The following is a 23737-nucleotide window of genomic DNA, read 5'->3' as shown; positions in this document are numbered from 1 at the left end:
TCTACTGATTCTACCTCCTGACGGCTTCCTGGGCAAAGTATCGCAGTAATGGCCTCTTATTTGTACTCATCTCCTTGTATGCATGGCCTTCTGCAATGTGACTTTGCCACTTCTCCTATAAGAGATGCCATCTTTTTATCCAACTCCTAGCCTTGAATTTGGTCTTATCACTTGATTTGTTAATGGAATGTTAGCCAACATGCTAGAAGCAGAAACTTCAAAAGTGTGCATTGGGATTTGCCTTTGCTTGCTTACTACCTTTCTCCAAATAATGAGGAACCATGTGGAGTGACCCCAGCCCTCACAGGTTCCACAGCTGAGTTCCCAAACATGTGAGTGAGGATATCCTAGCCCCAGCTAATCCATCATAGCCCAGAACATCTAGCTGGCCTATAGAATCATGTTAAATGCTAAATATTTATTGTTCTAAGCATCTCAGTTGCACTTTTCATTTAATATAGCAAAAGCTGATACTATCAGTGTGTTACATTTACTGAGAATGCATGAATGAGTTCTTGGCCCAGAGAAATGATGCGAAATAAACTAGAGAAGAAGGGACACCCAGGAAAACATCTCTTCATCATCATGAGCCTCAAACCTAAAATGTTAGCTGGGATTTAAAAACAGGGTTTTTTAAAGTAATTCAGAACTTCATAGAAAATCAATCTCTTTCTAGGACTAAAAATATCTCAGCTTTGAACACTTTTTCGTTCTTATTAGACTTGAAAGCAGGCCCATTGATCTAGCAAGAGCAATTTGCTAATAATTAGGCTGGCGAGGCAGGCTCAGGATTGTTACCAAAAGGGTGGGTAAGGGGCCCCTTTACTCCACAGAACCCAGTGACCTAATGAGAGAGAAAAGATGAAGCAGTAGCAACTGAAATGCCTCTGTTCCCTAAAATTCAGGGAGATTAAACTCTGTCACAGAAAAATGTCTTCCAAACCAAACATACCATGTTCTGTACTTGATGCAAAGAAGAAACAGTCTTTAAGTTGAGTTCACCTCCCAAAAGACTGCAAAATACTCATATAGTCCTCTCACATGGCACTCACTTTTCTTCTCTTCCTCCTCCTCCCTGTTTTGGGTCTTCTATGAGTATAAATGATATGCACTTGTTCATTTCTCCCATTAGACTTGAAGTTCCTGGAGGGCAGAATCTGTGTTTAATTCAGGATTTTACCCGCTCCAGTAAGCACAAAGGCACAGAGAAGGTGCTTAATCAATGTTTGTTACATAAATAAATGGAAGAGGGCAAGTTCTATATAATACAGAGATTAATATCCAGATAACTCTGTCCGTAAGGCCTGGCAAAAATATGACCACCTTCTTTTATGAAATAAAGTTTATATTACAAAAAGCTACATAATACATGAAAATGTGTCACTTTTTCCCCATGAAGATGTCTGAAATGCCACCAAAAATTGATACTTGTTGTATCTATAATATATTTGCCTTTGAGTGAATTCCAGATATTTGCTACTTGCATCCATTCTTCTTGTTTGGGAGACCAGAAGGCCTGAGCAGAGGACAGATTTCCCAGAGTGCCAAGACAATGTTCTTTTCCTAGACAGCACATGCCAAACATGTTGCATCTTAAGGTAAATAATTTTTGGAAGCTCAAACTCATTTAAAAAGTGTTATTTTGCTTTTAGCTGGTTAATATGGTGAGATTATTTTTACCATTTCAGTTGCTCATACCGCAAAAAAGAAAAAAAATTATCCCTCTCCTTATAAAATATTTATGGTTTTGGTTTTGTTTTTTTTTAAAAAAAAAGAACCAAATCTATTCTATTTTGAAAGGCACATTAAATATGTAAGCACAAAGCACAGGGCACATTTCACAGAAAATTGAAATTGTTAACAGTTTTTTTTTCATCTACCAGAAAAAAATAAAATGAAGCCAGTTTGCCTCTGGGGTTTTAAACACCATTACAATTCATCTTAATAATGAAGTAAAATTAACTGAAAGAGGACAAAATGAAAAAAAAATTCCTTACATCACTAGCATGAATTTATTCATGGCAAAATAGATAAAAGTAATATCCTTTGAGCATAGTTAAGGAATAAAAGCAAAATAACCAGTATAGGGGGACCCATGATTGAAATAGCACCTCCAACAGTCATTTGTGTTTATGGAGGCATAAACTAAAGCCTAACACACACGCTTTACAAACATATGTTTGAAAAATACACAGACACACACAAACAAAAATAAACGCAACCATCAGGAGATCTTTAAAATTATATTCAAAAATATCACAAAGGAGAGATGATCTACTCACCATGAATTCTGTTTGGATAGCACATACAATGGTAGGCGCTCAGTTCTGCATATAAGCTTCCCTGGTTGTCTTTCTGGAATCTTTCTGTGGGGAGTAAAAAGACTGATGAAAAGGTCAAAAGGGGTATCTCCACTCTACAGAGCCCTCAAAATATCTTCAGGAGCCCTAATGCTGTGCCTTTTATCCTTCCCCTCTGAGAGAAAGAACAAAATAGACAGCTTGCTACTTAGAAATGGACAGGGGACTTTTCTCAACCAATGAAATCCTTTTTAGAAAACTAAATCTGGCACATTGGAGATATAAGGATGGTAACACTAATGAATTGCAGAGCCAAATTACATACTAGATGATGCTGAGTTTGCTTGGTTATCAGTTGGGAACACTTTACTCATTTATATTCTTCTATGGTAAAGTTTAGAACTCAATTATTTATCTTAAAACCAGTAAATTATTTTGGTTTTAAGTTTCCAGAGGAGGTATGCAAAGCTCCAAATTACAGGACTGAAACTGTTGTGGATTTTTTGGGTTTTGTTTTTGAGACCCAGAGAAATAATTGACTTACTAGCTTAATTTTTCAAAAGTGTTTTAGAGAAACCAAACATAAAGAAACAATGTAAATTAGGAAATAGAGATAGCACAAATTCTCATGGAGTGTTTACCTTTTTAAGAAAACAAATCCAGAAAGAATAAGGAGGTAATCAAGACTATCTGTTCCTAACATGGAGAAATCATTCTCTCTCTCTCAATCTCTCTCTCTCTCTCAATAAAACCATCACTTCTAATTAATCAGAATTTCTACCCTTCAGTTCTGATTTCTTTAAATACTTGGCTTTTTTATTTTTTTACATTATAGTGTATGCAGAAGGGTAATAGGTCAAAAAGTCACAACTCACACATTATCTATGTTTTGATATTTTACTATTGGTGACCTTGTCATATGGTTAATTTCAAGTGTGGTTTGAGGAAACACTCAAAAAGTGACATGCAACCTGTATAACCAGGTAATCAATGCACAGAAATTAATATACACATAGAAATCTTCCCCCAAAAACATACTCACAGAAAAATATTACAGAGGGCTTAGGTAGAGAAATTGACATGATTGGGCCATGATAATTATGAAAATTTTTAAATGATTTAATAATATCTGTTTATTAAAAATATAAAGAATCATAGAACTATAGTAAGCTATACAGAATATATGTGAGCATATCTATAGAATCATAGAGTTCTAGTGTATGTATATGAAATACATGTCACCCCCAAGTTTAGAACAAATCATAAAGGTGCTTCATATCACACAGTCACTAACTTCATGGAATACAATATATTCATTATATTTACATGTAAGTCAGTTTAGCATAGTGGTTAGGTGCATAGGCTCTGAATTCACACTGCTTGGATTTGGATACCCATTTTTTGCTTGCTAGCTGTGTGAACTTGCATAAATTTCTACTACTTCTTGCATAAATTTCGACTACATTTTAAAAATGAAGGTAATCCAGTCAGTTTGTGTCCAATCAGGAGAGAGGAATTACATAATAATTTGAATGGAAAAAATTTAAAATAAAGAATTGACTATAATGGAGGATTGGAGTAAACAACAGTTGGCTAATAAAAAGGCTTCTAAAGAACACAGGACAGGCAGTCATTAGGAACAACGTTCAGGCTGAAATTGAGCCCCCAAGGAGGCAGCCACCACAGGGCTGAGATCCAGACCTCGTTAGAGAGGATACATCCATGGCTTGCTGGATGGCAAAGGTGCTGTGGTCCTTCACTTGTGGAACCTGCGAAAAATCCGCCATCTCCAACTTACCAAAAACTTACCCACTAGAGAAAGCTGTTCATGAGGACACTCCACCATAACATTGCACAAAGGGAGAGTCAGGAGCACCTGAGGGCCACCAGGTACTGGAGAAGCTGAATGTGCTTCAAGAACCTGCATAGTGGGCACAGTGGAGTTGAGAAAGAAAACCCCTTTCTCTTGCAATGCTTTTCCAGTGCCCTCTACTGACAAACCTTAACATCATGCCAACTGGCAAAGGGAAATATTTAAGGGGCCTAGATTTATTTTCACAGAGCGGAAATAAAGGTTGAACTTTGAACTGAGAGGTGATGACTTGATAACAGGCACATAAATAATTATAGATTTTTTGATGGTATGAAGTATGACACTCCTTATAAAGCACTTAGTACAAATCCCACAAAATAGTAAGTTTATCCTTCATCCATTCAACAAATATTTAAGGATACCTGCTATGCTTTAGGTTCCAGGGGTTCAATGATGAGCAAAATCAACAGTTCATGTTTCAAATGGGAGTAATATGAGCTATAAATTGTGCCTTTTAAAATGGCTTATAAAAACAGCTCATCCACAATGTTAATTTATGTGTGTGTGTGTGTGTGTGTGTGTGTGTGTGTGTGTGTGTGTGTGTTTATATATTGGGCTGATGAAATAACATTATTGTTCTTTTCCTGATTTTTCTCCTTCTTGTGCTTGACTGAGTCCCTAGCATTTAGAGATACACATAGAAGATACAAGGAGCAAAGAACACATTAGTATATACTGACTATATCTTCATCACAGCTTAAAATTACTATTGTCACTAAGTTCTATGTTTTTGTAACATAGAAAAAGAATGGCCAAGTAGTTAATGGGTGAGGAGCCCAGCAGGCCTGCTTAAATTATGATCATTAAAACTGTGTACAGCTTCAGAGATGTGGACTTTTCATTATTATTCCTTTTCTTCTAACGAACTACCTATATCTCCTGAGGATTAGACTCAAAACTGTTAATACTTTCAGGGTTCTATGTTTAAAAGTTGTCAAGAAAAATAATGCATAGCTATAGGCTCTTCATCAAACTTGAAACTTTTTTTGTTAGTGTCAGATTAGAAAATTGTATTTAAAAGAAAGAACTGAAGGGAAGGGGGAGGGTGCTGTGGGGAGGGGGAAAAGGGAGATGTTGAGAGAAATATGGGGGAGGAGGGATGCATTCAGGGTGACACTAGAATTTATGTAAACACAATAAATTAAAATCAATAATAAAAAAGAAAAAACTGGAAGATGAACTACATTTTTAAATACCATTGGAGGCCCTGGCTGGTTGGCTAATTGGTAGAGCATCAGCCTGGCATGTGGAAGTCCCAGGTTCGATTCCCAGCCAGGGTACACAGGAGAAGCGCCCATCTGCTTCTCCACCCTTCCCCTTTTCCTTTCTCTCTATCTCTATCTTCCTCTCCCACAGCCAAGGTTCCATTGGAGCAAAGTTGGCCCGAGCACTGAAGATGGCTCCATGGCCTCTGCTTCAGGCACTAGAATGGCTTTGGTGGCAATGGAGCAATACCCAAGATGGACAAAACATTGACCCCTAGTGGGCATGCTGGGTGGATCCCAGTTGGGCACATGTGGGAGTCTGTCTCTCTGCCTCCCCACTTCTCACTTCAGAAAAATACAAATAAATAAAATAAAGTAAAGTAAAATGCCATTGTTGTGAGCATTTAGCAAACAGATTTTTGAGTGTCTGCTATAAAGCAGGCACTGTATTAAATAAATATTGGTTTTTACACATGACCAAAAGCATAAGTGCTCTAGAGTCTTGGGGATGAAAAACACAATTAAAAAAACAACAACAAAGGTTATGCTAATGATTTTAAGAATACCATCGCAGCTATCTGGCTGAGGCTGGTTGAGGGAAGGGGGTGAAAAGGACAAAAAAAGGAAAAACTCAAGAACATGGACAAGAGTGTGGTGAAGGGAGGTGAAGGTGGAGGATGGTATGCAGGGGATAAAGGGTGATAGGTGAAGAGCTGACTTGGGGGATGAACACACAATACAGTATACAGAGATATGTTCTAGAATTGGGCTTCTAAAACTTGTATGTTAAACAATGTCATGCCAATAAATTCATTTTTTAAAAAATGGCACAATCATAAGAAAGACTTTCTTTCTCAGCATCACATCCATGGACCAATAGGAACCTGTACCCATGAACTCTGTTCATTTGCTGATTCAATTTTTGACCTATTTTCATTCTTCTTTCCTACATCCAATTCTTCAAAATGTACACTGGATCCCACTCTCTTACCTACTCAACATAGGTATCTCTTCTCCTTCCCACATTATAATTCCTTCCCTTTTTACAAGACCATTTCTAATAACATAAAACATACTGTACTGTTTCCTATTTTTTATTTAAAAAGATATCTTGATAACTTCATACTTTTTATTAGCTGCTCTCTTCTATAGCAAGAATTCGGGAAAGAGTTGTAGAAGCTTTCCTCACTTCCTTATCTCTAATTTTCTCTTTCACATTTTGACTTCACCACAACATTGAAATTCCTTTTGTCATATCCACAATGTATCTTTACAAATCCAAGAATCCCTTCTCCCTTTATTTTCCTGGTGCTTCCAATAAAATAACATTTGACATCATGAACACATTTTACTTCCTGAAAAACTTTCTACACTTGGCTTCAAGAATATCAAGCTCATTAGGAAGTTTTTCCTATTCACTGAGTATTGTTCTTCATCCTTAATGTTGGAGTACCCTAAACCTTAATCCTAAAATGCTTATTCCTTATCTAAATAATCTCATGCAATTCAATGACTTTAAAAGTTTTCTCTCTCTCTCTATATATATATATATATACACATATATATACATATATATATATATATCCTGATGTCTTCCATATATATATATATATATATATATATATATATATATATATATAATCATTATTTACTTTTTCTCTAAGTTCCAGACTACCTCCTTAATATTTTAATATTCGGTAGAAAGTTTAAAAAAAGAATTCGTGACTTCTCACACCTGAACCACGAATCTTCCCTTCCTCATATCTTCCTCATTTCAGGAATTGGCACTATCCTTTTTCCACTGGCTAATACTAAGCTCAAGAGTAATCTTTGATTTTTATTTTTTCTTATTATCCCAAATCTAATCCATCAGCAACTCCTCTTGACCATATCTTCAAAATACATATATCCTGAGTCCAACAATTTCTTACCACCTCCACTTTTATCTTGCAAGTCCAGAAGCCATCATTTTCTGGCTGCCCTACTTTAATAGTCATCTAACTTCCAGCTTCTACTTTTTCCTTCCACAGTTATTGTCCACATGAAGGCTAACATGAGCTTTTCAAAATTGCCTCATGCCCCATAGCACAGAATAGATAGTTGTTCAAAAATCTAGCTTTTTTTTACCCATACTTTCAAATTAAAGTACATTTTCCCTTGCAGTTGTTTTGTCATAACTCCTTTGAACCAACGATATATGAAGAAGTGATATTTGCTGCTGTCAAGTCTAACTTCCCAGTGCTTTCCCCTTGCTCTCCCTGCTCTCTCCCCTTCTGCTAGCTTCATGCAGCAAGCGTGCAGCTTGCTCCAGATGGAATAGTGCTGGGTCTCTGAATCAACCCTCTGAAGCAGTTACCCACTGATCAGAAATACATATTCTATAACTTATATAAACGGGAAATAATCTTACATTGTTTTTTACCTTTGTATATTTTTGGATTTGTTTGCAACAGTGCCTCAAATTACCCTAATTAGTACATTCTTTAATAGAAAACTCTCCAGTGGCTTCATATTACATTTAGAATAAATTTAAACTTCTTTCCCTGCCTTTTGAGTCTCTAATGACCTAGACCTTGAACAATTGTGTGATTTCACCTCCCCATTCATTTCCTTCTACTCACACCAGCCTCTTGCTTTTTCTAAAACACACCAAACGAAATCCTGCCCCAGGAACCTCCTGTTTGCTTTCCCTCCTCCCTCTGCCTGCACTGCCCTACTCTCTCACATTCATGTCTGCTCAAATTTGAGAATCTTCCCTCATACCTCTTCACATATAGCATTTCCATACCTATCAATTTTCCGGTCTGGTCTTCACAGCTATTTTACCAACTTGTAACTCTGTCAATTATTTTTTTGCTTACTGCCTTACCATCTCGACTTCCTACGATAATGTCAGCTCTGTTTTTCTTTTTACTACTAAATCCTGGCTAACTATAGCAGTACCTGAAATTAATAAATATTAACTTATATAATAAATATAAATATATGAATGGAGGGATAAACAGAAAATTCCTCTACGCTACCTCTAAAAAGACTCCACTATTCCTACCTCCTGGTATTATAGCCTTGTATAGTCCACTCCCATTGAGCACCTTGCTTCTAACCAATAGCTGCAACAACAATGAAGGGATATCTCTTCTGTGATTTGGTTACATGAGACTGTGACTTCCCCAACTTTTCCTTTTGATTTTCTTGGCTTGCAAACTTTGATGAAGCAAGCTCCACATGCCAAGTAACTGTGGGCAGCCACTAGCCAACAGCCAGCTGGACACTGTGGTTTTTAGTCTAACCTCCCATGAGAAAATAAATTCTGACTCATGAACTTGGAAGTAGATCCTTCCCTACTCAAACCTTCAGATGAGACCTCAGTTCTGGGCAATACCTTGAAACAGCCTTGTGAGATGCTGAGTAGAGAACCTAGTGAAGCCTTGCCTAGATTCCTGAACCTGTGAGAGAAGACATGTATGGTATTTTAAGCTGCTGACCCTGTGTTAATTTGTTACACAGAAACAGACAACTAATACACTCTACTATGAGTAGAACAAAAGAATATTAAAGAAACTATTTTTTCCAAATAGGATTATAGAAAACTAAAGAAGTATGCTGCTTTCATGAATGCCTGATGCCTTAAAATATAATCTGATATTTATGAACAGTATTTTCCAATTTTACTTTCAGGTTTTGTAGGACAAGGATTAGAGTAAAAACTTTTGTTCTTATCATTCTGGTAAGTCATCCTGAATGCCGAGTATGGTCCTATCAGAAAAGAACAATGCTGCCCTGGCCAGTTGGCTCAGTGGTAGAAAGTTAGCCCAGCATGTGGAAGTCCCAGGTGCGATTCCCAGCCAGGCACACAGGAGAAGCGCCCATCTGCTTCTCCATCCCTCCCCTTCTCCTACCCCTCTGTCTCTCTCTTCCCCTCCCACAGCCAAGGCTCTATTAGAGCAAAGTTAGACCAGACACTGAGGATGGCTCTATGGCAGGGGTCGGGAACCTATGGCTCACGAGGCAGATGTGGCTCTTTGATGGCTGCATCTGGCTCACAGACAAATCTTTAATAAAAAAATAATAACGTTAAAAATATAAAACATTCTGATGTATTACAATCCATTCATTTCCTACCATTCATGTTCATGGTTGCAGGTGGCTGGAACCAGTCACAGTTGTTTTCCGGGACAACATCAAATTTTTATTAGATAATGCATAACGTACATGGGTTGTTCTGAGTTCAGGAAGTAAACTTCCCTCCTTTTAATCAAGTAGTTAGCTAACTAATTGCAGAAACCCTTTTGACGAAGAAATGGCTATAAAACAAAAAGATGAGGATTATCATACTTTTCAGCAGGAATGGACAGAGGAATTCACCTTTGTGGAGGGAGCAGGTTCTGCAGTGTGTCTAAAATGCAATGATAAAATTGCATCAATGAAATGGTCAAATATAAAGCAGTACTACGACACACACCATACTACATTTGCATTGAAACATCCAGCGGGGACAGCAGGAAGAAAGCATGTCAAGAGCTACTGTGGAGAGTGCAAGCTAGTCAGCAGCAATTCTGTGTTTGGACCCAACAAGGTGACTGGAATTTGGCTAGCTTTGCTGGTGCTTTAGCAATTGTGAGAAATGGAAAGCCATTCACAGATGGGGAGTATGCCAAAACATTCATGTTTGATGTTGCCAATAAACTTTTTGATGACTTTTTGGATAAAGACAAGATAATCAAACAAATAAAAGACATGCCTCTGTTGGCAAGAACTGTTCACAATCATACCATCATGATGGCAAATCAAATTGAGGCAACACAAGTGAAGGACATAAATGCAGCACTATTCTTTTCTCTTGCTTTGGATGAGTCAATAGACGTAAGCCATTTATACCAATTCAGTGTGATTGCAAGGTATGCTGTCGGTGACACACTACATGAGGAAAGTCTTGCTGTTTTGCCTATGAAAGAGACAACAAGAGGGGAGGATTTATTCAAGTCTTTCACTGAGTTCACTAAAGAAAAAAATCTACCGATGAATAAACTTATTTTGGTGTGTACTGATGGTGCTCTGTGAATGGTGGGGAAAAACAGAAGATTTATAGCGCTTCTTTGTGAACATGAAAAGAGATCCATCCTAAGTTTTCACTGCATTCTACATCAGGAGGCGCTTTGTGCTCAGATGTGTGGCGAGTAATTTGGTGAGGTGATGTCACTGGTCATTTGGGTGGTCAACTTTATTGTTGCCCAAGCTTTAAATGATCACCAGTTTAAAACATTGCTGGATGAAGCTGGGAATAATTATCCTGGTCTGCTTCTGCACAGCAATGTGCATTGGTTGTTAACAGAGAAGGTGCTAGCCATTTTGCGTCTTGTCTGAGCAAAATCCAAACTTTTCTTGAAATGAAAAACATCAAGCAACCTGAGTTAGCTAAGACTGAGTGGCTCCTGAAGTTCTACAATCTCATGCACATGACTGAACATCTGAACCAGTTCAATATGAAAATGCAAGGCATTGGAAATACAGTCTTATCCCTTCAACAAGCAGTGTTTGCATTTAAAAACAAGCTGGAATTCTTCATCGCCGACATTGAAACAGGTCATTTACTACACTTTGAAAAACTGGGAGAGTTTAAAGATGCATGCACAGCAAGTGACCCTGCTCAACATCTTGATCTCCAGCAGCTAGTGGGCTTCACATATAATCTCTTGCAGTCATTCAAAGCGCACTTTGGAGAATTTCATGAGCGCACTCATCTTTTTAAGTTCATCACCCATCCACATGAGTGTGCAGTGGACAGCGCCGACCTGAGTTACATCCCGGTGTCTCCATCAGAGATTTTGAGCTACAAGCTGCTGACCTGAAGGCCTCAGACATGTGGACGAATAAGTTCAAGTCACTGAATGAAGATTTGGAACGACTTGCACAACAGCAAGCAGAGTTGGCAAGCAAACACAAGTGGGGAGAAATGAAAAAACTTCAACTCGCGGACCAGCTGATTGTCAAAACTTGGAGTGCACTTCTCATCACATACCACACATTGCAGCATGTGAGTATTGCTGTACTGACAATGTTTGGCTCTACGTATGCATGTGAGCAGTCTTTCTCACATCTAAAGAACGTTAAGATCAACCTACAATCATGTTTAACGGATGGAAGTCTCAATGCCTGCATGAAGCTTAACCTCACCACGTATCAACCAGACTATAACGCCATAAGCAAAACCATGTAGCACCAGAAGTCACATTAATGGTAAGAAGTACTTTATTCATCATTGGTTAGCAACAGCATAACAATGTTATTAAAAAGAATTCAGAGACTTATTGTACTTTAAAAGTATTGGTCTTACATAAAATGCACACATTTACTTATATTTAGTGTTCATATTGTATGGCTCTCACGGAATTACATTTTAAAATATGTGGCATTCATGGCTCTCTCAGCCAAAAAAGTTCCCAACCCCTGCTCTATGGCTTCTGCTCCGGTTGCAATGGAGCAATGCCCCAGAAGGACAGAGCATTACCCCCTAGCTGGCTTTCCAGGTGGATCCCAACTGGCACATGCAGGAGTCTGTCTCTCTGCTTCCCTGCTTCTCACTTCAGAAAAATACAAAAAAAAAAAAAAAAAAAAAAAAAAAGGAACAATGCTATATATTCCCTTCATCCAAACAACATCTAGGAACACAAACATCAGGCTCTCCCTATGAAAAACTGCCATTTATTATATGACTGGCTCTACTTCTTCAATTCTTTCTTAAAAATATGAAGAAAAAAATAGAAAATCAAAGTTATTCCTTCTACTTGTTCATATATTTTCTAGATTGGTAAGGAATCGTTTTAGAAGTCAAACCATGAGAACCTTAAATTTGTTTCAAATACACTGATAAGGCTTGGTCTGGTTGGAGATTCACAAAGTATTTTGTCCCATTAAAATAACATTTCAGAGCCATAGTAAAATCTTTTGATTCAAAATGTTTTGTTCCTTCTTTGCTATAATATTCTAAAAATGATCATTTCTGCTCTAGAAACAGAATGAAATAAAAAATTGAATTAAATGTGAAAGTAGTTTTAATCCTAATTTTAATCCTAATATAAATGTGTGAGACTAGCTGACAATAGGGAAGTTGGGAAGTCTATTCAGATTCTCACTCCTCTAGTGGTATGGTTTAACACAATGTATAATAGGCATTTAGCTAGTGACTAGGGCAAGAAAATAAGGTCTGCAGCCCGTAATGCCTGCACTTGTGAGAATGCATTGAAGTCACTAAAATTATCATTGAAGACTTGAAGTTAGTATCAAATAAGGGTTTTTTTTTTTCCAAGGGGTTTATGCTAGAGAAATATATAAGTTTGGGCTTAATAGCCCAATGGAAGAGTTGTTAAAGTAAAAATAATCTCTGATAACATGAATCAGGATTATAAAAACAGCTATACCTGCAACTTGCAAGTTCTCATTTCTTGCGATCAAGTGTCCATTGGAGATTTTAAATCATTTCCATTTTGCTATTCTCAAGAAGAATAAAGACTTACAGCAGTGCCTTCAACTGAACCACCAGACAGCTACTTAGGTTTAGAAAACATAATGTTATATCAGCATAGTGCATGAACTATACCAGTCTTTCCATGCCTAGAGGGAAAGAGTACTACAGCAAAAGAAAAAAAAAAGTAAATTACTTTTGATTTTTTTTTTTTTGTATTTTTCTGAAGTTGGAAACGGGAGGCAGTCAGACAGACTCCCACATGCGCCCGACCGGGATCCACCCAGCATGCCCACCGGGGGCGATGTTCTGCCCATCTGGGGCGTTGCTCTGTTACAACCAGAGCCATTCTAGTGCCTGAGGCAGAGGCCATGGAGCCATCCTCAGTGTCCGGGCCATCTTTGCTCCAGTGGAGCCTTGGCTGCGGGAAGGAGAAGAGAGACAGAGAGGAAGGAGAGGGGGAGGGGTAGAGAAGCAGATGGGTGCTTCTCCTGTGTGCCCTGACCAGAAATCGAACCCGGGACTCCTGCACACCAGGCGGACGCTCTACCACTGAGCCAACCGGCCAGGGCCACTTTTGATTTTTTATTTGATATTGAGATTTTTATTCTACCCAACTGATTGTACAACCAAGGGGAGAAAAATTAACTAAACAAATTCTTTAGCTGTGCTGCAGAATTCATGTAGGTACAATAGACTTGTCAATAAATTAAAGAGAAATAAATTAAACTTTTTCCTCAAGAGAAGATAAACTATAACATCAGTCCTTACTCGATTCCAATCCAGATCCATGGAAATGACAGGAAGGAAAAGTTAAGAATTTGTGTCTATTTGAATCCATTCATGCTGCAGAGTGAAAAGCAAGGATAGGAAAAGTTAAGAATTTGTGTCTATTTGAATCCATTCATGCTGCAGAGTGAAAAGCAAGGATAGGAAAAGTATTTCATCTAATAAAAGATTAACACGAGAGCTCTTCTGAGTGATAACCACATTGCTTCCTCTCAGAGCTAATTATGCCTTTGAATCACATTCCGAAAGGAAGACACAAAGTAACCTTCAGCAAATACTTATTTTAATTACTTAATAGTGAACACTTCTTTTTGAGCTAATTGGGTTATTTTTCTGGGAGGTACACAAATCCTTCTGTCTTCAGTAGAATGTTGAAGATGAATAATGTTATTCCTTTGAAAGAAAGATCTGGACTATTGTAATTATTGACTTTAGATGGTTTTTGTCAAAAGATAATTTTAAATGTAATTTATTTTAACCATTGAATTATTCACTGGAGTTTCTGAAGGGACTAAAAGTTCAGAAATTAATCTACAGCCATGGTCTGTGTCTTCCCATAGAAAGTAAAGAGGTTTTATGTAACCTTATTTCTATACACCCATACAGCCGAGAGGCCGGGGTGGGATTGTCTTTCCATTCACTCTCAGTTGGCCTTCCACAGAAACATATGCACAAATTCGAGTCTCTTATAAGACAGATTTATGGGAGTGAGTTATCTGGCAGGGTGGAGTATTTGATTACTGAAGTTGTTTAGACTTCATGTATGCAATGAAAATAAATTATAGCCCAACTTTTAGTAGGTAATATTCTTTTTAATTTTCTTCAGACAATGCACCCTCTTCAAGTACCTCTGGGGCAGACCACTTCACCTCTAGCTGCATGATTTATCACTTGATGCATCTAATCGTTTCATATTATCATGTTAAATTCTCTCAGCTTAGGAAAGGAAACTCAGAGGAGAAGTAACTTTCCTTACAACGTTACTCAACCAGTTCCTCAACTAGTTAAGGATACTCAGTTTATTCAGCTAGAAACTGGCAGACTCTGAATTAACACCAAGACCTTTTTAATACCAAAACTCATATATTAACCACTAGTTATGTTGCTGAAATGGGGACTCTGAGTCTCCCAACTATCACCGCCTTCTTCAGTCCTTCCATTTCACATGCCCAGATGGTAGTACTTGGCCTAACAGAAATGACATTTTCACCTCAACTTTCCTTGTGATGAGGAAAATTTTCCTTATAATATGTGAATCTTGATGGGGAAAAAAACCATGTATGTGATGCATAGAAGGACATTGGCTTCTCCTCCTCTGCCAAGGACAGAGCAGAGAGGGGAGAGTCTGTGTCTATCATCAATCCTGCTACTCTACATGGAGAGAGCACCTTTCCTTAATCATCCAAATATCTCAGACTCAGTTTACTCTCTCTTCAAGTCAACAAGACTTAGTAGAACTATATACAAAGTAAGAATAGACAAAGGATTACCTATTTCCCGTATTGTCGATTGATTTAAATATTAAATGCACTAAAATATTTTCATAGTACCACAAAGATGAGATATAAATAACTCAGATTTTGAGAAATGTACCTATGAAGACTGTGTAATTGCTTTATCAGGCTATAAGTTAACTTCCACATGGGTGTTTTATCCAAAAAGGAATGGATGTTCTCACAGCCAAAATTCTGGGATTTTGGATATGAGAAACAAAGTATTAAGCGGAGGTACAGAGAAACCTGCTTCTTTCTCAGAGAATGGGATAAATTAAGTTTGGATTCCCAGATGCAAAAGTGCCTGGTACACTTATGGTTATGGCTAGCAAGCTGCCTCAATCCCACAGAACCATGCAGGAATAATGAAAATTTTGCTCTCTGAGGTCCCTAGGACAGGTTGGGCCAAGGTCTGTGCAGTAGTTTTAGGTATTATTCTGGCTTAGTTTCCTTAAAGCTTACAGACTGGTCTCTGCTATGTTATGAAAAAATAATAAGTGCCAAGTCCATCCTTGGAATAAAGCAGCAGAGGAAATCAGAGTCCCCTCTCCTCAGGCTAAAGTTGTAGGAGCAGAGACATGGGTAGAGGATAACTTGACCTAGTTGAGCCATGGTTTTACAAGGATGGATGCAATAGCAGAGGCAGCATGAGACTTCTGGACTGGAATAAGATGAGAGCAAAGTCACCGGGATACTTTCATAAATATCTGGGAATGTGAGGAGGTGTTAATTGACAGCTATAAAGGGATTCACACCATTGTAATTATAATATTTCAATGGACAAAGGATTAAATTTCAAATCTTTTGTCACAAAAGACCTTATCCTACCTGTTGGTCCTAGTTGGAGGGATGATTACAAATTTCTATTCTCTCCAGTCTGCTGATATAGAGTAAAAAAATAAAATGGCAAAGAAAATTTCCTATCTACATAATAAACATAATGTAAACTACAGAGAGAGAGAGAGAGACTATAGGCTATAAGGTTAAATAGTCCTAAACTCAAATCCTGGCTTAGATTTAGACATAAATGATCAATTACTTTTTAATAATGGTGCCAGGGGTATTAAGTGAGCAAAAGATGATACGTTCAACAAATAGTGTTGGAATAACTGCACATTCATATGAACAGAACAGACCTTGACTAATACCTTTAAAATATACAAAAATTAACTTCAAAAGGATTATAGACCCATATATCAAAACAAAACCCATAAAACTTCCAGAAAACATAGAAGAAATACCTTTTGACCTTCTGTAATGCCAGTGGCCAAGGCCAGTCAGGTTCACATTAGATTCAGGCAGACAGTAGAAAAACAATAGAAAACTGCGGAGCTGGAAAGGGTTGGGCCACTCCGTTTAATCAAGTCTCTCTATCAGCAGACAAGCACACAGGCAGGGGAAACCGCCTCTCAGGCACACAAACAGCAAAATGGCCCCTCACAGTGGTGAGCAGGCAATCTGCCATCCACAATCCCCTGAGCGCAAGCACCCATAGCCTTATATAGGCCACACACACGTGGTGCTGCCATGTGCTCATGCACCAATCAGTTAAAGTGCTTGCAGCTGGTAACCCCCTCGAGCAAGCCTAACACAGCTGCCCCATACATTCAGTTAAAATTTCTTATCATGAATTATAATAAAACAATTGGGAAATTTGACACTATCAAAATTAAAAGTCTGCTCTTCAGATGTTACTGTTAAGAAAATGGAAATATGTGGGACAGTTGTGCTAGGCTTGCTCGTGGGGTTACCAGCTGCAAGCCTTTTGCTTGATTAGTGCGTGAGCACGTGGCAGAGGCACGTGTGCATGGCCTGCGTAAAGCTATGGGTGCCTGCGCTTAAGAGAAAAGAGACAGGGAAGATTGTGGATGGCGGATTGCCTGCCCACCACTGTGAGGAGCTGTTTTGCTGTTTGTTTGCCTGAGAGACATTTTCCCCTGTCTGTGTGCTTGACGGACGTTGTGAGACTTTATTAAACAAAATGGCCCAACACTTTCCTGGCTTCGCAGTTTTTCTACCATCTTCCCAAATCCAATGTGGACCTGCCTGGCCTTGGCCAACAGCATTACAAAATATACTGTTCACAAAAAATAGGGGACATTTTATTGCTTCATATTTATTTTAAAATGTAATTTTTGTAAGCAGTATATAAAGTAAAATTTAGAAGAAAATGTTTTCAAAATATACAACTGATAGAAAACTTGTATACAGAATATACAAAGAAGTCTGAAAGGTACAAGAAAACAAACAACCCAATTAAAAACAAAATAGGTGGAATTCCAAGATGGCAATGGAGTAGGTGGACGTTCCAACTGCCACCTCCAAGGACCAAATTGGATTACAACTTAATTTAAGAACAATCATCTTGAAAAACCAACTTTAAATTAAAGGAAGAGGAGTCTGTGACCAAGGATCACAGAAGAAGCCACACCAAGATTGATAAGAAGGGCGGAGACATGGAAAGGGCTGTCCTGCTCCCAGGAGCAAGCTGGGTGGAGGTTCTGAAGGGATACTCACAACAGGGAGGGTTGCCCTGAGAGATATGGGTTCTAAGTCCCAGGCAGGGTGCCCCAGCCTAGAGCCTTAGAGCCTAGAAGAGGTGCCCACACAGCATTTGGCAGTGAAAAAAGCCTAGGTTTCTGTCTGCGAGAAAGAGACAGGTGCTCTCAGAGACTTAGGCTCCATCTTAAAGGGCCAGTGCAGAAAATCACGTTCACAACCACTTACCTGGAGCTCCAGTGGAGGGAGGGCTGAGAGGACTGGAGTCATGTGAGAAGAGTGTAAAGTTGGAGGCCCAGGGAGAGACATGGTAGGGGATGGCCACCAGAACCCCTGTGCTGAGTCAGTCTCCAATACTGAATTCACCATCTTTCCTGGGTGAAACAGTCCTCTCTGAGCTGCATCAGCCTGGGAGAAAGCAACTACCCCACACTCAGGAGTCTCTCCTGACCCAGTCATGGAAACTGGGTCATTCTGAGAAGCCAGGAAACGGGAGGCACATCAATGACCATTTTTGTAGTGTTGAGGCCAGAGCTTTCCTCTACATGTTTCCAAGTCTATGACTGGTGCTTCCGCCTCACAGGAGACACAGTAGAAACTGTCTGGACTGTGGGCAGACCATACCTCTCAGTCTCAGAAGCCATGCACAAACTCTGGATTGCTTATAGCTCCAAGATGGTTGCTGAGGGCTAGTCATGGGTAGTGTCTTCCACTGGTCTGCACTAGGTTCTCTCCAAGGAGGCCCAGGGCTGGCACATCCAGTGGGTAGCTGCAAAGAGCATGAATTCATGACCTAACAACCCTTGCTAGTGGGATATCCTAAAAAAGAGCTCCTCAAACCTGGCCCAGCTTGGGCAAGTTCCACTTTCTGTGGTCAGTATCTGCACTGCAGTTCATGTGCATTGGATAGGGTGGAGCTTCACAGTAAGCCAGCCTGGGTGCTGGATATCCTGCCCTGCTGGGATAAATTCCACAGAGGGAAGGGAGAGAGGCTTGGAGTATGGACATTTAAAGTGTGGGTCTCTTTGGCCTATTGTTGGGTCTGGTTGAGGGGCATAGCCACTTTCTGGGGGCACAGTCAGCCCCAGGAGAGGATTATCTCAGTCTTCCTCCCTAAGACCAGGGTCTCACCAGCTGTAAAAACTTCTGCAGAGGGAACTATCAGCACCATTTGATCTGAACCTGTTGTGCTCCATGCTGGGGAGAAATAAAATTTGAGAATACTACAGTGGCTGATGGATTAGACTCTGAGTAGGGGCCATTTTCCTCTTATTGAGCTCCTAACCGAGAGGCCCCTGAAATAGGGGGTCCCACTAATGTTGTATTTCCAACCATAGCTGCCATAACCCACCAAGTTTGCAACCTCTAGAGGTGTTGGTTGGGTGAGGCCAATCTGAACCCACACTACAGTCTTTCTACAGAAGACTCTGTGGGAAGACCAAGCATCTGCAAAAGGAGGTCAAGTAGCTGAAAAGTGAAGGCAAATCTTATAAAGCTTGGGGCTTTTATAGAGCTATTGTCATCTCTAAGCAGAGGGAAGCTGATCCTTATACACAGGTTGGCCTCTCCCACTACCCAAACACAGGAAACACAGACACAAGTAACAAACAGAGTAGTTCCAGACCAGTAGCCCACAGCATGTTATAAACAATGACTAACACCAAGCCAAGAAGATGTAGAACCAACACAACCAGTAGCTGGTGGCAAATAGCACAAAACCTAGACTCAGCTAACTATACAAGCAGGACACCCAAAGGAAAAGTCCAGCAGGCACCAGAACCATGGAGAATAAGTACTCCCAACAGGACAGACACTGCATAGTGTCTAATACACATGATCAAGGTTGACACTTAGGGCCAGCCAGCCTGAAGGGATATCTGCATCCATGAAAGGACAAACTGCATTCAATACTCACAATAGGAGGGGAAAATACTACCCCCAGGAAGCATTCTTATAGCAAGGAAAACAGGTGGCTTGGAGGTAAGTACCAGTGAGCCATCTGCCTCATAAAGACACCACAGAAATTTCAGAGTCAGACGGTGCTAACTAATACACAGAAAAAATGGGCAGACAAAGAAATATGACCCAAATTAAACAACAAGAGAAATACCCAGAAAAAGAACTAAATGAAATGGAAGTAACCAAACTACCAGATGCAGAATTTAGAATAATGATTTTTAGGATGCTTAAGGATCTTAGAGAAATAAGGGATGGTCATAATGAGAACCTAAATAAAGAGAGAGCAAGCATCAAAAAAGACATTGAAATCATAAAAAAGAACCAGTCTGAAATGACAAATACAATACCAGAAATGAAGACTGCACCAGAAGGAATCAACAGCAGGCTGAATGAAGCAGAGGATCAAATCAGCAATTTAGAAAACAAAATAGATGAAAGCATAGAAGCAGAGCAGCAAAATGAAAAAAGGCTCAAAAGGACTGAGTAAACTCTAAGAGACCTCTGTGACAACATGAAGAGAAATAACATCTGTATCATAAGGGTTCCTGAAGGAGAAGCAAATGAACAAGGGATAGAGAACATGTTTGAAGAGATCATAGCTGAAAATTCCACTAAATTGATGAAGAAAAAATGATGCAAGTTCAAGAAGCACAGAGAGTTCTATTAAAGAGGAACCAAGGAGGTCTACACCAAGACACATTGTAATTAAAATGCCAAAGTTAAGAGACAAAGAAAGAATACTAAATGCTGCAAGAGAAAAACAGTTAATTATCTACAAAGGAGGCTCCATAAGAATGACATCTGACTTCTCAGTAGAAACACTTGAGGCCAGAAGGGATTGGCAAGAAATATTCAAAGGGATGCAAAACAAGAACCTATAACCAAGACTATTTTTTCCAGCAAGGCTATCATTCAAAATTGAAGGAAAAAATAAAAAGCTTCCCAGACAACAAAGGACTCAAGGAATTTATTACAACCAAATCAGTACTACAAGAAATGTTAAAGAGCCTGTAATAAAAAGAGCAAAGGAAAAAAGAAATAGAGAGAAAAAAAGATTCTAGATTTAAAGAATAAAATGGTAATAAATAAGTATGTATTAATAATAACCTAAAATGTAAATGGTTTAAATGCTCAAATGACATAGGGTAGCTGCATGGATAATAAAACAGGGCTCGTACATATGCTGTCTACAAGAGATACATCTCAGAACAAAAGATACACATAAACTGAAAGTGAGGGATGGAAAAAGTATTTTATACAAGTGGAAATGAAAAAAAGCTGTGGTAATAATACTTATACCTGACAAAACAGCCTTTAAAACAAAGGCTATAGTAAAAGATAAAACAGGTCACTATATCATGATAAAGGGAGCAATCCAACAGGAGGAAATAACCATTGTAAGTATTTATTCACCTAATATTGGGGCACATAAATATATAAAGCAGATTTTGATGGACATAAAGAGTGAGACCAACAGCAACACTATAATAGTAGGGGATTTCAATACCCCACTAACATCAATGGATAGATCCTCAAGAAAGAAAATTAACAAAAAAACAGCAGACTTAAAATACTCACTAGGTCAAATGGACTTAATTAATATCTTCAGAACCTTTCACCCCGAAGCAGCTGAATATACATTCTTTTCAAGTGCTCATGGTATATTCTCTAAAATAGACCACAAGTTAGGACACAAAACAAGTCTCAATAAATTTAAGAAGATTAAAATTATATCAAGCATCTTGTCTGATCACAATGGCATGAAACTAGATATCAACTACAATAAAAAAATTGAAAAACATTCCAACACTTGGAGTCTAAATAGCATGTTATTAAATAATGAATGGGTTAACAATGAGATCAAGAAAGTATTCAGAAATTACCTTGAAACAAATAAAAATGAACATACAACAACTCAAAATTTATGGGACACAGCAAAACAGTCCTGAGAGGGAAGCTCATAGTATTATAGGCGTACCTTAAGAAGCAAGAGAGACCTCAAATAAACAACTTAACTCTGCAGCTAAAAGAACTAGAAAAAGAACAACAAATACAGCCCAGAGGAAGTAGAAGGAAAGAAATAATAAAGAACAGAGCAGAAATAAATAACATAGAGGCTAAAAAAAAATTCAAAAGATCAATGAAACCAAGAGCTGGTTCTTTGAAAAGGTAAACAAAATTGACAAACTTTTAACCAAACTCATCAAGAAAAAAAGAGAGGACTCAAATAAATAAAATTAAAAATGAATGTGTAGAAGTAACAACTGACACCACAGAAATACAAAGGTTTGTAAGAACATATTATGAAGATCCATATGCCAAAAAAGTTGGACAACTTAGGTGAAATAGATAAATTCTTAGAAACACACCATCTTCCAAAATTGAATCTGGGAGAATCAGAAAACCTAAACAGACCATTTACAACAAATAAAATTGAAACAGTTATCCAAAATCTCCCAGCAAACAAAAGTCCTAGACCAGATGGCTTCATGAACAAATTTTACCAAACATTCAAAGAAGAACTAACACCTATCCTTCACAAGCTATTTCAAAAAATTCAAGAGGAGGGAAGACTTCCAAGCTCCTTTTATGAGGCAAGCATTATCCTCATTCCAAAACCAGGTGAAAACACTACAAAGAAAGAAAACTATAGGCCAATATCCCAGATGAATATAGATGCTAAAATTCTCAACAAAATATTAGCATACTGGATCCAGCAATGCATCAGGAAGATCATACATCATGATCAAGTGAGATTTATTCCTGGGTGGCAAGGCTGGTACAATATTTGCAAATCAATAAATGTGATTCATCACATAAACAAAATGAAGGATAAAAATCACATGATTATATCACTAGATGCAGAAAAGGCATTTGATTAAATCCAGGACCCATTTATAATCTAACTCTCAGCAAAGTTGGAATACAGGGAACATAACTCAACATGATAAAGGCCATCTATGACAAACCCACAGCCAACATCATACTCAATAGGCAAAAGTTAAAAGCAATCCCTTTAAGATCAGGAACAAGGCAGGGGTTCCCTTTCACCACTCTTATTCAATATAGTTCTGGAAGTTCTAGCCACAACAATCAGACAAGAAGAAGAAATAAAAGGCATCCAAATAGAAAAAGAAGATGTAAAACTATCATTATTTGCTGATGACATAATATTGTACATAGAAAACCCTTAAGTCTCAGTCAAAAAACTACTAGACCTAATAAATGAATTTGAAAGGGTGGCAGGATATAAAATTAATATTCACATATCAGTGGTATTTTTATACACCAACAATAAAATGTCCAAAAGAGAAATCAAGGAAACAATCTCCTTTACTACTGCAACAAGAAAAAAAAGTACCTAGGAGTAAATTTAATAAATGAGGTAAAAGACTTGTACTCAGAAAATTATAAGACATTGAAAAAAGAGATCTAGAAAGATACAAAAAAGTGGAAGCATATAGTGTGTTCATGGATAGGAAGAATAAACATTATTAAAATGTCTGTACTATCCAAAGCAATCTATAAATTCAATGCAATTCCTATTAAAATACCAATGGTATATTTCAAAGATATAAAACAAATATTCCAAAAATTTATATGGAACCAAAAAAAAAAAAAAAAAAAAAAAAGAACAAATAGCCTCAGCAATCTTGAAAATGAAGAACAAAGTGGGAGGTATCACACTTCCTGATACCAAGTTGTACTACAAGGCCACTGTAATCAAAACAGCTTGGTACTGGCATAAGAACAGGCATACAGATCAATGGAACAGAACAGAGAACCCAGAAATAAACCCATGCTCTTATGGTCAATTGACATTTGATAAAACAAGTAAGAGCATACAATGGAGTACAGACAGTCTCTTTAATAAATGGTGTTGAGAAAATTGGATAGATACATGCAAAAAAATAAAACTAGACCACCAATTTACATCATTCACAAAAATAAACTCAAAATGGATAAAAGACTTAAATATAAGTTATGAAATCATAAAAATCTTAGAAAAAAACATAGGCAATAAACTCTCCAATATCTCTCGTAACAATATTTTTGCTGTTATATCTCCACAGGCAAGTAAAATAAAGGACAAGATAAACAAATGAGACTATGTCAAACTAAAAAGCTTTTGCAAAGCAAAAGACACCATTAACAAA

Source organism: Saccopteryx leptura, chromosome 4, assembly GCF_036850995.1.
Source record: "Saccopteryx leptura isolate mSacLep1 chromosome 4, mSacLep1_pri_phased_curated, whole genome shotgun sequence".
NCBI classification, from domain to species: domain Eukaryota; kingdom Metazoa; phylum Chordata; class Mammalia; order Chiroptera; family Emballonuridae; genus Saccopteryx; species Saccopteryx leptura.
This window is presented reverse-complemented; position numbering follows the sequence as displayed.